We start from the raw sequence: 13,708 nt of genomic DNA on the forward strand, positions 1-13,708 counted from the left end.
TTAGACAGCAAAGTATGTGATGTAGGTTTAACGTAAAGAGTAGCGCCAGTGCCCCCCCCCCCCCCCACCCCCATAGAGTTGTTTTACAGGGCGGTGGTTCGCGTCTTGACACTTGCAAATTCTTTTCCTAACATTCGCGTTTTTATTAGGTTCTGATACTTTATTATTAGTGTAATGTAAGTATATACTATAATATTTGATGTTATGTAATTATAAGTTCACCTTTTTTTGAGGGGTGACTGTTCGATTGGCTTAATCTACAGGACAGCTTGCGCTACTTATGTAAAGATATTTTGCTCCTTTTTCTTTTAAGCTTCGTAATTCACATGTTGCGAAGGTTCTGCTACTGGGTAGGAACAGTGATCAAGTAAGACTGACTTTGGGGTTTCACTAAAATGATGAAATAAAGTTTATCTTATGCGGAGAAGTATTCCAAATTTGTAACGCACTGTTTGCAATGGAACTTTTATGAGTCTGTGTCCTTATTGATTGGACATGGTACTTTCCTTTTCGTCGACGATGGAGGAAATGTGCGTATTAATAGAGCTAACGTGGGAATTTTACGCGCGCCCGTTGAGTAAACAGTGTGATTTACGAACTAGAAACATCCCTCAACTGCCGCTGGAGTGCGTTGCAATCGCGTATACACCGTTGGAGCCCACGTTCCGTATGCACAAGTCGCATCGTTCCTGAGCGTTGAGCAGCACGTTGAACTGGGCACGCTCAACGTTAACGTTCGAGAGCACGGTCCGTGTGCCGACGGCATAACGGTTGGTTCGCGCTGCCTAAGATCACATAGTCACGCCGATGTGTGTCACGGAGTGGAGAACTGGGAAGAGTTGGCCTCTGAAGCGTTGTTTTCTCAAACGTTTCCATAAAGAAACAGCCTTTCAGACGGTGAAGACGCCGACTCTTCCCTGCTATAAGTTCCGTAAGGCTGCACCTTACTGAGAGACAGAAGCGGCCGACAGCAGGCGACAGCTTCAGGCGACAAGACACGACCGCAGGTACGAAGCGACCTAGGTAGGCGACTTTCGTGCCACTGCTTGTCTTCTGCTGCAATTGGCGAGTGAATTCAAACGTGTTTGTGTCTTGTCACTGCAGCGCTCGAAACACTGGCGGCAAGCTTCTCGGTGGAGAGCTGGACCAAACGCGCCGGCTGCTATGAAATATTTACTACTCAATTTTAAGAAATCTATTCGGTGAGAAAATCTGATTCTTCGGCATCATACAGCTTGATATTATCACTCGGCAAAGGACGGAATTTCTCTAGGTTATTCGTTATGAGTGAGTACATGATTGCTCGAAATTCTTAAAAGTTTGCAGAGCTAAAAACTCATTGCTTAGACTTTGTATACAGTTCATTTCAGGCCATACATTACTTTTTGTGAAATGTAGCCAACGCATGGGAGCCGGCCGAAGTGGCCGTGCGGTTAAAGGCGCTGCAGTCTGGAACCGCAAGACCGCTACGGTCGCAGGTTGGAATCCTGCCTCGGGCATGGATGTTTGTGATGTCCTTAGGTTAGTTAGGTTTAACTAGTTCTAAGTTCTAGGGGACTAATGACTTCAGCAGTAGAGTCCCATAGTGCTCAGAGCCATTTGAACCATTGAAATTGTATATAACGTTGAGAGCACAATGATATCTCTTTTCATTCTCGACATGTTTTAGGAGGGAAGTCCCAAAAGTAAGGTGTCCTATTTTTTTTATAAGTACTGAACTCTGTGTGGCAGTTGGTCACCCTCTAATGTTCAAATGTGTGTGAAATCTTATGGGACTTGAATGCTAACGTCATCAGTCCCTAAGCTTACACACTACTTAACCTAAATTATCCTAAGGACAAACACACACACCCATGCCCGAGGGAGGACTCGAACCTCCGCCGGTACCAGCCGCACAGTCCATGACTGCAGCGCCTGAGACCGCTCGGCTAATCCCGCGCGGCTCACCCTGTTATGAAGAGTGCTTCACGCCCTGTGTGTAAACACGCGCACGCTGCGCTAAGGCGCACAGTCTTGCCTTGGCAGCCGTTGAGAATGGAGCTCCGTTCGATGTTACCGCCAAGTGCGAATTGCGCGCAGTTATTGGGTTTTTGAACGCAAAGGGCACTGCGCCGATTGGAATCCATCGCCGGTTGACGGAAGTGTATGGTCAGTCGTGCATGGATGTAAAAAATTTTCGGAAGTTGTGTACAGTTTGCAACTGGTCGGACCGAAATTCACGACGAACAAAGGAGCGGGAGACCGTCAATTTATAAGGAGACAGTGTTGAAGGTTGAGCAAACCATACGTGAAGATCAGAGAATCACCTTGTATGATCCCTGCACGTTGGTTCCTGAGGTTTCCCAAAGCACCGCTCACAGAATTTTAACGGAAACATTGAACTACCGGAAGGTGTTCAAAAATGGCTCTGAGCACTATGGGACTCAACATCTTAGGTCATAAGTCCCCTAGAACTTAGAACTACTTAAACCTAACTAACCTAAGGACATCACACACAGCCATGCCCGAGGCAGGATTCGAACCTGCGACCGTAGCAGTCCCGCGGTGCCGGATTGCAGCGCCAGAACCGCTCTGCCACCGCGGCCGGCCCGTAAGGTGTGCGCAAGATGTGTGCCACGCATGCTGACTGAGGACCACATGCGGTAACGAGTTGATGCTTCCCGCGCAGTTCTTCACTTTCTAGCAGGCGAAATCTGTACTCAATTGTCATGGGTGACGAAACCCGGGCATACCACTTTACACCTGAGACCAAGCAACAATCACGCCATTGGCGGCATTCTTCTTCGCCAAAGCCGCGGAAATTGAAACAAACACAGTCTGCCGGTGGAGTCGTGACAAATGTTTTTTGGGATCGGGAAGGGGTATTGTTAGTCGACTGTGAGACTCTGAAAAAACTCAAACGGGCAATTCACGACCGGAAAAGAGGAATGTTGAGCAAGGGCGTACACATTATCCATGACAACGGTCGCCCACACATCGCTCGGCAAACAGTTGCTCTCCTGCAACAGTTTCAGTGGAACATAATCACCCACCCACCCTATAGTCCTGACTTGGCGCCCAGAGACTATCACCTGTTCCCTAGGTTAAAAGAACATTTGGCCGGAAAGCGATTCAGCTCCGACGACGGGGTGAAAGGAGAGGTTCATAACTTTCTGAACGGCATGGCGGCGAGCTGGTATGACATGGGCATACAAAAACTGCCACAGCGTCTACAAGAATGCATCGACAGAAATGGTGATTATGTCGAAAAATAGCTAAATGTTCAAGCAGTAAACTGATGTAAACCATTGTAGAAATAAACAGGTTTATGTACTTATAAAAAAATAGGAGATCTTACTTTTGGGATTACCCTCGTATATCCACGGACGTGTCGCGCATGCACGCTCAACTCCTTTCCTGTGCATCGGGATTCATGTCAGTGAGATCATACTTTCTGAATAAAACTTGAAAACAGAAAAAGTGAACAAAAATTAATCAATTGTTTCGTACAATTATCTGTCTAAAAGAAACAGTTGATGTGCCTTTGAATGAATCTCGAAATCATCTACAACAAATGAGGTGCAATAGATTAGAGAAACATTTGACTGATGCTTGAAATCATGTACAGGTAATGAGATGCATCAGATGTTTCTCTGATCTATTTTATTTCATACTTTTGGACAAATCATTTCACAAAAAGTCTGATCTTTTTCTCAAACATTTTGTATGCTTTATTTATGCAGACTATTTAGATTAATGGAAACATTTGGCATTAGCATTGACTGCGGATGTATTACGTTCCGAACAATTAAATATCAGTAAAATTTCATGGTTGTTCAATGTGTTTCATTAGGAATTTTTGTGTGATATATGAGGATAAGTATGCATACTTCGGCAAAAATTTGGTTTGAGATGAACTTAAAAATATAAAAAGTATAGATAAATGTAAGGGTACAGAACAGGTTATAAGAACTGTAGCTGAGTCAGATAAAATGTAAGGAGAGGCTGGGTCGAAACACAAGACCTATAATGATACAAATTACTGATCTAGGACTACAACACGGAGACCTTATCGGGAAACTGACTCAATTTGCATACTTACATTAGTCAGACATTCTTCTGCGCCTATCAGCTGTGGAAAGTTCGTGATCACATAAGAAACACTCGTCTTTAATTCATTGATGAGATAGTCGAATTTATATTCGAAGAATTGGTCTGGTCATTTTTCGTGGTTGATATAAATTATGAATTCTCCATGAAGATGCCTCTCTTTGTAAATTTCATTTGCAGCGCTCATGTATCGTCCATCGTCATATTTTCCTAAGTAAAGCTAACTTCGTTGCCTTGCTCTTTGTATTGGCGTAGCAAGACAGCCACGCCACTCGGAAGTAGCCGAAAGGCACGCGTTAAGGTCACGCAGACTGGCGTGAGGTCTGAAACAGGATACGTAATGAATGCTATAAAGAAAAGTACGTAGCTTCTGGAATACTTAACTTTAATCCATAATTGTAGAACATCGCTCTTGATGATACATGCTTCATAATATTAATTAGCAATTGAATACAGCGCCTTGCTAGGTCCTAGCAAATGTAGCTGAAGGCTATGCTAACTATCGTCTCGGCTAATGAGAGCGTAATTGTCAGTAATCCATCTCAGGCAAAGTCGGCTGTACAACTGGGGCGAGTGCTAGGACGTCTCTCTAGACCTGCCGTGTGGCGGCGCTCGGTCTGCAATTACTGACAGTGGCGACACGCGGGTCCGACGTATACTAGTGGACCGCGGCCGATTTAAAAGCTACCACCTAGCAAGTGTGGTATCTGGCGGTGACACCACACTCTTGAGCTACAATATTTTACGGTTGGGCGTCGTTTTGTAGAAACAGGTGGTCGGCTGTAGTAGCCATCTTGTAACTGGAGTTGGTCGCTCACACGCAGGACACTCGCACCCGTCGCCCGACGCGACAATGCAATCACAAGCAACGCTCCGATAATATCATAATCCGACCGTTGTGTTGAAACGTATTAAAACTTGGGTCTGTGAGCTTGTTTAAGCTTGAAATTGCTATTTGAGTCTTTATCGCCTCCGATGTTGTCTCCAGCACTAGGACACGAAACATTAGGCACAGAAATATGCCTTGAAGCTTAAAACAAAAATCACCTAGGAGGTGAATAACGGCCATATGACCCTACTGAGAAAATCAATAATAAGTAAGGAATCTAGGAACATGCTAAAGCCGTCCACGTATCGCTTCCGACAGCCCTCCTCTCACGGGACGTGAAAATGCACATAGACGAGGAGCTTGTGACGTCACAGCGAGAAATTCCACGTTACACTACAGTGCGGAGCGCGGAATAAGGACCCTGGCACATCAGATTTTTGCCTCGTGGAGACGAAAGGGGCCAATGAGATGCGACATCGTTTTACGTCACAAGCAGAACATAGGAGCCGCCCAATTGTACGGCGTTAAACACTGTATTTAGTGGGTTTTCTTTCCCATAGAGTATGTGCTATGAATGAAAACTGTTCAAAGCATCAGAAAACTGAGGAACTCACGAAAACGTTTCGTTTTAGCTGCGATTTGTTATAATAAAATGACAGAAAGCTACATAAATGTAAACTGAAGACTTCTTGTAGTTGATATTTTTAGTGTTATAACTCGTATGCTACTAAAGTATAGGCTTCTGTTTCAGTGCTACGGCATAATGATTATTTATCAAAAGCACTTCTTTTTTTAGTACTGTTTACATACTAAATACCAAAAAATGACAGTTGTAGAGACACTCGTTACACAGTCTATGTCGTAGTCGGAAGTTGCAGCAACTCTTGTTGTGAGCGGCGAAGAGAGAGACAGAAAGCTAGTGCCCACCTTCCTTTAATTTTTTTTACCTTTTATCTTGCAAGAGACTCTGGGTCTTTAAGGTTGAATAATAAGTACATTGTTTTTGTTCTACTGATACTGGGTCTTTCTTATTCATTTAATGGAAATATTATCTCAAAAGTCGATTTTATTTATTACAAATAATGTATTTTCTGCAATACTTGTTGCAAAGGATAACGACTGGAATGTTTCCCCAGTAGCCAGGAATCTTAACGTGACTGCCTGTCTATATCAGGAGGTAAAAACAACTTAAATGGTGCAAGTATTTATTACTACGAAACTTACTGTAAAATATATACACCTGTTTATGGATTTGTGGATTGCCTCGTGTTTTTGCCTTGCCGGTGAGTATCTTTTCAGAGGTGGTGAACAGGATCGAAAAAATCCCCACTTTCATTCGAATGAAATTGCGAAACGAATCTCGATATTAACTCTGTATGGTAAAATTTATTATTTCAGAGTGCTGATGATAAATTTAACTAAGAGAATACGATTATTGTGCATACGCAGACTGACATTAGACTCTATGGTTAGGTGACAAACGTTATGAGACACCTCCTGACATCGTGTCGCACCTCCAGTATTGCTCGTACGTCAACAGAGACAACTCTACGCAAACGCCGCTGCTCTCTGTCGTTAAGTGAAGGCCGGCGGCCACTAAGGATGGCGGTTACCACTGAAACAACCGGTTTTCGGTTATGCCGGTTCTTTTAGTCTCCTTTTTAACCTTACTGTTAATGCGCTCAAAATAACCGGTTTTAGGAATAACCGACTTTCAGTTTTTTGTTTGCTGTTATTTCCAGTTATAAACAAAGACTTCGAACTAAGACTGAAACATTTTAATGAAGGCGAAGACGTAGGAGATACGATCGACATGGGGTTAAAGGTGTAGCAGAAATCAGTCTCATTATCTTCAGCAAAGAGGGCAGGGCGAGAATGGAAGGTCACAAGCTGGTGACTTCGCAGAAGCGTCACTTGTGGATGGGATCAATTTTTCATCCTGCAGCAACTGCAAAATTAAGGGGGTCATTTATTACCCCAAGTTTATAGCACGCCATCACAATTATAGATACGTCAATCAAATTTAGATTCTCTTTCGTGGGACATTTGAGATGATTTCTCTTTACATAATGTCTCAAGCTTATTGTGCCTCTTCTCATTTTTAATCTATTAAAGCCGATGAAAGACAGTACTTCATAAAAAAAACTTTCCCGATTAGGGATGGTGGCAGTCTGCAATCCAGCTTACGTCCGAGGACGACAGCGAAAAACTACCGTACAGATCAAACGGGAGCAAGTTTTGTCCATTGTTGAGTACGCACGTACAGTTTCGTAGGAAACGCCATTTGGCAACAAGTACATCACTGTCACGACAATACTGTACCGGTTCGTTGCTAGTTCACAGCCGTCTGCATTGTTAATAAAATGGGATTTATCACTCTTCTTATTTTCTATTACCACTCAATATTTCAAAGCACTGGAAATTTTACGAATAAACATTACTCATTTTTTAAAAAACCAATAATTTTAATACTGCTGCTACGGCAAATTCATGTATGGCAAATTGATATACTGTTTTTTTTATCTGGTTATTAAAAAAAATGAAGAAAACCTGTTATATACGAGACCAAACATAAACCGAAAAATGTCTCTCGGAACTAAAATACCGGTATCCACTTTAAGCGGTCGGTTCTTTCCAATCGCATCGGCCACTGTTTTCTCCGTGGTGAGAGTTAATACCTGAAATTTAGTATTCTCGTCGCACTCTTGACAGTGTGCATCTCAGGATACTGAATTCCCTAACGATATTCGAAATGGAATGCCTGCGCCTTGCTCCAATTACCATTCTGCGTTCAAAATATGTTAAATTTCCGTCGTGTGGCCACAACCACCTCGGATATCATTTCGCATTGTTCACTTGAGTACAAACGATAGCTCCACCAGCGCACTGCCCTTTTAAACCGCGTATAAGTGACATTACCGCCATCTTTATCGCTATCCCATGACTTTCGTCATTTGAAACCAAAAATGGGGTGAAGATTCAATTGAATTAACGAACAACTTCTACTGGTAAGTATCTGAGATCGAAGTATAGCATTATGTAGTGTTCCTCTCCTAGCACTTCGCTGTTCAAGATTAGATTAGATTAGATTTACTTTAATTCCAATTGGTCCATAGTGAGGAGGTCCTCCAGGATGTAGAACATGTCAGAGAACAATGACACATGACAAACATTTACCACTGAAACAAACAAGTAAATGTACCTTCCGCAGGTCCCAAGTGAAATGATCGTCCTTATTTTTAAATGAACACTATATGAAAGAATCATTTTACAAACAGTCATTTAGTAAGGTCGCATTAATGCATTGAATTTAAAATTTAAAAAAACGTTTTTTTTATTTACAAGGTAATAAACATATAACAGAACTGCTACAATACTTATTTACAATGAACACATTACTGCACTGAACTGGTACAGAAATTAGATTGTGCTTATATCAGTTGGTTCTACTGAGAAATTCATCAATGGAGTAGCAGTTGGCCACCAATAAATCCTATAGGCTTCTCTTAAACTGAATTTCATTGGTTGTTAAGCTTTTTATGGCTGCTGGCAAGTTATTGAAAATGTGTGTTCCTGAATAATGCACACCTTTTTGTACAAAAGTAAGTGTCTTTAAATCCTTGTGAAGAATACTCTCATTTCTAGTATTGATTCCATGAATTGAGTTGTTAGTTTGAAAAAGTGACATATTTTTAATGACAAATTTCATTAGGGAATAAATATATTGGGAAGCAGTAATTAGTATCCCTAGTTCCCTGCCGGCCCTGGTGGCCGTGCGGTTCTAGGCGCTCCAGTTCGGAACCGCGCTGCTGCTACGGTCGCAGGTTCGAATCCTGCCTCGGGCATGGTTGTCTGTGATGTCCTTAGGTTTAAGTAGTTCTAAGTGTAGGGGACTGATGACCTCAGAAGTTTGAGTCCCATAGTGCTCAGAGCCATTTGAACCTAGTTTCCTAAACAGTCTTCTGCAGGATGTTCTTGAGTTCACACCACATATAACTTTTATTGCACGTTTTTGTGCTCGGAAAACCTTAGCTTGGCTTGATGGATTACCCCAAAAAATAATCCCATATGACATTATGCAATGAAAGTAAGCATAGCATGCCAGTTTTTTCATTTTTATATCTCCTATGTCTGACACAATTCACACTGCAAATAGAGATTTGTTAAGACGTTTTAGCAGTTCTGTGATGTGCTCCTCGCAGTTGAATTTGTTATCAAGCTATAATCTCAAGAATTTAACACTGTCCACTTTTTCTATCTGCTTGTCATCGTATGTTAGGAATATACTTGTGGGACATCCCTTACAATTTCTAAACTGCATGTAGTGTGTTTTTTTTTTTTTTTTTTTTTTTTTTTGCAAAGTTTAGCGACAAAGAATTGGTTAGGAACCAGTGACTAATGTCCACAAATATTTTATTAACCGATCTTTCTAAGACTACACATGATTTGCTATTTATTGCAATGTTTGTTCATGCCATGGACGAGACCAGAGTCTTACTCGCCATTTTCTTCGCTCTTCTTCAACAATCACTAACAGAATTATCGCAGCTGTTCTACGCGCGTCCGTTTTTCGTAAGAAAACTGTCTGGTATGTGAACGAAATAAAGCAGACAACGGCCGCTCGAGAGCACTGAGAGCGTAAATCACGCGAAGGAGCTCGTCCAGTGTGAAGACGCCACTGTGTCGCGAGAGACACAGCGTCCAACGTTCACGTCTATGTTAGCTGCCTCTTACGGTGTGAGGACAGCTTTTGGGACCACGAGGACATGGTTAGACTAATTACTGCTCGTATTTGAGCAGTTGTTCTTTCCGCCCTGCATCCACGAATGGCACGGGAAGAAACTCTAATACGTGATACAACGGGAAGTATCCACGTAACCAACTTCGCATTCGCCCGAAGAGTATACAACGAGGTGACGAAAAAGTCGCGGGACAGCGATATGTACATACACAGATGGCGGTAGTGTCGCGTACACAAGTATAAAAGGGTAGTACATTGGCGGAGCTGTCATTTGCAACCAGGTGATTAATTTTAAAAGGTTATCGACGTTATTCTGGCCACACAACGGGAATTAGCAGATTTTGAACGCGGAATGGTAGCTGGAGCTAGCAGCACGGGACATTCCATTTCGGATATCGTTAGGGAATTCGGTATTCCGGCATCTACAGTGTCAAACGTGTGCTGAGAATACCAAATTTCAGGTATCACCTCTCATCACGGACAAACAGTGGCCGACGGCCTTCACTTAACGAGCGAGGGCAGCGGTGTTAGCGTAGAGTTGTCAGTGCTAACATTGAAATGTCCGCAGAAGTCAATGTGGGGCGTACGAGGAACGTATCCGTTAGGACAGTCGCCTCTCATGGGCTCGTGGCCATATTGGCTGGACTCCAGATGACTGGAAAACCGTGGCCTTGTCGGATGAGTCCCGATTTCAGTTGGTAAGAGCCGGTGGTAGAGTTCGAGTGTGGCCCAGACCCCACGAAGCCATGCACCCAAGCAGTCAACAAGGTACTGTGCAAGCTGGTGAATACTCTGTAATGGTGTGGGCTGCGTTTAAATGGAATGGACAAAGTTCTCTTGTTCAGCTGAACCAATCATTGACTGCGATGGAATTTTTGTGTATGGCAATGCGCCATGTCACCGGGCCACAATTGTTCCGACTGGTTTGAAGAACATTCTGGACAGTTCGAGCAAATGACTTGGCCACCAAGATCTCCCGACCTGAATCGCATCGAACGTTCATGGGACATCATCAAGAGGTCAGTTCAGGCACAAAACGCTACACCGGTTACACTTACATAATTATGAACGACTACAGAGGCATCTGTGGTCTAGAGGTAGCGTCTTTGAGTAATAAGCAAAACATCCTCGGTCCCAGCTTAGAACCCCGCCGCGGCTTAAATTTTGAACAAAATCATCAGCAATGGCGGCCGAAGCCTTCCGACGTATGATTCTACTCTCATTCTGCCAACGACCTTGTCAAAGATGGTGAAGGAGCCTTCAGAGGTTCTGGGCATTCTCTTGCCCTTGCGCTGGGAAACTGCCCCTAAAGGTTGAAGACTCAGCAATGATCAACGGCATGAGAATGCAGAACGCAATGGTGACCAAGACATAAATGTTGAATAACCAACGAAAGGATAACGCTCTACGAATCTGGCCGTAGAATGTCGGAAGTCTGTACGTGGCGGGGAAGCTAAAAAATCTGAAAAGGGGAATGCTAACATTCAGTCTAGATATAGTAGGGGTCAATGACGTGAAATGGAAAGAAGACAAGGATTTCTGGTCAGTAGCAGCAGAAAATGGTAAAACGGGTATAGGATTCCTTGTGAATAGGAAGGTAGGGCAGGGAGTGAGTTCTCGTGAACAGTTCTGTGATAGAGTTATTCTCATCAGAATCGACAGGAAACCATCACCAATAACGATAGTTCAGGAACACATGCCGAAGTTGCAAGCTGAAGATGAAGAGACAGAAAAAGTATTCGAGGATATTTAACGGGTAGTTCAGCACGTAAGGGAGATGAAAATACCTGGAAAAAGCGTTCGAGAATGTGAAATTCTGAGTGAAACAGGTGTAAGCTATAGGGAGAGGCGGGTAACATACAAAGTGTACAGGAGCCAAGAGGGAATAATAAGAGTGGGAGACCAAGAACGAAATGGTCGGATTAAAAAGGGTATAATATAGGCATGTAGTCTTTCATGACCATTGTTCAATCTGTATATCGAAGAAGCAGTGATGGAAACAAAACAAAGGTTCAAGAGTGGAATTAAAATTCAAGGTGAAAGGATATCAACGGTACAATTCGCTGATGGCATTTTCATCCTGAGTGAAAGTGAAAAAGAATCACATGATCTACCGAATGGAATGAAGTTGAGTACAGAATAGAGACTGAGAGTAAATCGAAGAAAACGAAAGTAGTGCGGAGTAGCAGAAACTTAACATCAGGATTGATGGTCACGAAGTAGATGAAGTTAAGGAATTCTACAACCTAGGTAGCAAAATAACCAATGACGGAAGGAGCGAGGAGCACACCAAAAGCAGACTAGCGCTGGCAAAAATGGCATTCCTGGCCAATAGAAGTTTACTAGTATCAAACATAGGCTTTAAGGGGAGGATTACTATCTTCTAGTTCAAAAAAATAGATTTTTTTAAATTGCATTTTTGGACCCATAAAAGCGTTTAGAATCCACCCCTGAAACGGTTTTTCCGAATACGGAACGGAAATGTTTATTATTCGGGTTTGAACAAAAAAATGCACCTGCCTGAAATCGGCCTTTTTCACGCACCAGTTTTTTTCTTTCGGAGGACGAGTTATTATACCGGTGCTTGGGAGGAAACACACAAAATTCAAATGAAAGTTTGAACGCGTGTGTTTGAAAGTTAGTCCCCAAGCATATTCATTCTGGTGCGAAGACTGTGGAGACTGCGACTTTCCTGGCTGTGAGCAGCTTCAACGAAGGGTATTCAGCAAACCTGAAGACCATGACAACGATGGACGTCACCCTGGGACTCTATTCGACGCAGCTCTCCAAGCATTCGGACGACTACCGGATTTAAGCGGCCGAAAACCGCTTGTCACCGGCCGTACGAGCGGCTCTGGAGCAGCGGAGGATGGCCCAGATAGAGCAGAACGTCCTCTATGAAGAAGAGGAAGGACTAGTTTATGGGCCCGGAATAGCAGATTGAACGTACATTGCATAATATTGCATTTACATGCAGTCAAAACTTCAAACGGGTTTTTCTCGAAATGACATTTTTTATCGTGCGGTATGGTAACTTCAAATCTACTGAGCCGATTGGCATGATTCCTTGTTTTCGACGAAGCTAACTAAATTGTCTAGGAGATGTACCACTTTTATTCCGATCCATCAACTATAAGTATTTTGTTTCCTATGGTCCAAATAACTTAAGCGAGGTACAACTCCTAAAGAATCTTATATACTTCGCTAACGTCAACTCAATTTTGATTTCAGCCGGCTGACCTGTGACATACCGCGCGTGGAGGTCTACATCGAAATTTTGTTTCGTTCCGCCAGCACTTCCGCCTTTGCTCTTCTACATTTCCGGTCGAAAAAATTCCAATTTGTAGAGAAAATATCAATAAACGTTTTGACCAAATTTGACACTGATATCTATAACACATCCCGAGAAAAAAATTCTCAAAGACCATGCTTTTTTCGGTCCAAAGACAGTAAACCTCCCCTTAATTTGAGGAAGAAATTTCTGACAGAATGAATTTGGAGCAAAGCATTTTATGGCAGTGAAACATGGACTGTGCGAAAATCGGAACGGTAGAGAATCAAAGCATCTGAGACGTGGTGCTACAGACGAATGTTGAAAATTAGGTGGACTGATTAGGTAAGAAGTGAGAAGGTACTGCCCGGAATCCGAGAGGAAAGGAATATGTGGACAACACTGGCTAGGAGTAGGCACAGGATGATAGGACATACGTTAAGACATCAGCGAATGACTTCCATGGTGCTAGAGGGAGCTGTAAAGGTTAAAAACTGTAAAGGAATACATCCAAGCCAGCCCGTGTGGCCGAGCGGTTCTAGGCGCTTCAGTCTGGAACCGCGTGACCGCTACGGTCGCAGCTTCGAATGCTGCCTCGGGCATGGATGTGTGTGATGTCCTTAGGTTAGTTAGGTTTAAGTAGTTCTAAGTTCTAGGGGACTGATGACCTCAGATTTTACGTCCCATAGTGCTCAGAGCCATTTGAACCATTTTTGAATGCATGCAGCAAATAATTGAGGAATGTAGCTTGCAAGTGCTACTCTGAGATGAAGAGGTT

The sequence above is a fragment of the Schistocerca piceifrons genome, chromosome 2 (genome assembly GCF_021461385.2).
Source record: "Schistocerca piceifrons isolate TAMUIC-IGC-003096 chromosome 2, iqSchPice1.1, whole genome shotgun sequence".
Classification (NCBI taxonomy): domain Eukaryota; kingdom Metazoa; phylum Arthropoda; class Insecta; order Orthoptera; family Acrididae; genus Schistocerca; species Schistocerca piceifrons.